At 38.1% G+C, this 1,591-nt stretch overlaps 1 pseudogene; it reads left to right on the forward strand.

Moving 5' to 3' along the window:
* Nucleotides 1–1,591, forward strand: part of LOC106530681 (glutamate receptor 2-like) — an 86,937-nt pseudogene that overhangs the window by 82,275 nt on the left and 3,071 nt on the right.

The following is a 1,591-nucleotide window of genomic DNA, read 5'->3' on the forward strand; positions in this document are numbered from 1 at the left end:
TTTGTGGCTCTGAGCAAAGGTGTGTGTGTGTGTGTGTGTGTGTGTGTGTGTGTGTGTGTGTCCCCGGGCACTGTGAGGATGGGCAGTAGTTATTAACCTGCTGCCCAATTTCTGTCACGGCTGCTTTGTGGCTCTGAGCAAAGGTGTGTGTGTGTGTGTGTGTGTGTGTGTGTGTGTGTGTGTGTCACCAGGATCTAGTCACAGTTATACCTGATATTTTTGTACTCAAACAAAATGTGTTCATCCAAGATTATTTTGTTCATAAAAACTAAAAACACACCAAACTTYGTTGAGTGCTTTAGTACACATAAAAATACACAACAAACAACAACATAACATTGTTTGTAGAAAGCTGAACCTTTTTGAAAGAGAAAAAAGTGAAAAAGCTCCACGAACCAATTGTACACATGTGAATTATTACATACTGACCAACACACTGACAAACTGCTACAGTTCAAAGATTTGCAAACATTTTAAATCTTCAGTCTATTGGTAAAATAATCTGAATGTTTCATATCTAATTGTCTTTTGTTCCAATACTGCCAATTAAAACAAAATGTAATGGAAATGTGCTTCTTAATGTAATCAGCTGCTGACAGATACACAACACTAACAGCTGTCTTTGGGTGATTGTTTTTCTTGTTGTGTGTCTGTCTGTATGTGTTTGCCAGGAAAAAACTAGTGCCCTGTCTCTGAGTAATGTAGCTGGAGTCTTCTACATCCTGGTCGGAGGTCTGGGTCTCGCCATGATGGTAGCGTTGGTAGAGTTTTGCTACAAGAGTCGTGCTGAAGCCAAAAAAATGAAGGTACTTTTATATATATAATTTAAATTACTCCACAAAACAATCTGTTGACCTGAATGGCTTTGATGAAGTCAATGAATGTTGTAAGAACAGTGATTTGTTTATTAATGAAAGCAAGACTAAAGAACCAGTGGTTGTCAGCAGTTATCACCTGTTTATKAACRACCGTCTTCAAAGTTGCTGCGTAAAGTCCAGATCCTTTGAGAAATGCAGAAAATAGTCATGGCTCTTGGCAGCCAGAGAGAGTGGCCATGGCAGCCTGACAAACCAGGACTTGTTCCAGTTAGTGCAGAATAGTCCGTTTCGTACAGTTGTAGTGGGCTGTGCTTAATGAAACCTGACAGATGGGGTCAGCTGTAGTTTCAGCCTAATGTACACATGGTCCAGAGCCATTTATCACTGCTTCAAGTTTTCATGCTCCTTCTAAATGTGCTGTCAGATTGAGTATCAGTGTGGTATAAACCGTTTATCCACACTCCTACGTATAACATCCTTAGAGGAGACTTTAACTTTTACCAAAGTGTTTTTATGATAAGATACTTGTACATTTACTCATGTAACACTTATATATATTTTAGGGGTGCAGCGATACAGAAAATTCACAATTTGGTTCGGTTCAATACTTTAGTCTCACGGTTCAATATTGTTTCGATACAAAAAAGAGAAATTTCCGTGCCCCTTTTAACTTGTGATTTATTTAAATTAAATATGAACATTTGTTTAAAGGCACAGTGTGTAGGATTTTGTCAATTCTTTTAGCCGAAATTGAGATAATCACTAATGACAAT

The sequence above is a fragment of the Austrofundulus limnaeus genome, unplaced genomic scaffold (genome assembly GCF_001266775.1).
Source record: "Austrofundulus limnaeus strain Quisiro unplaced genomic scaffold, Austrofundulus_limnaeus-1.0 Scaffold546, whole genome shotgun sequence".
Taxonomy (NCBI): Eukaryota; Metazoa; Chordata; class Actinopteri; order Cyprinodontiformes; family Rivulidae; genus Austrofundulus; species Austrofundulus limnaeus.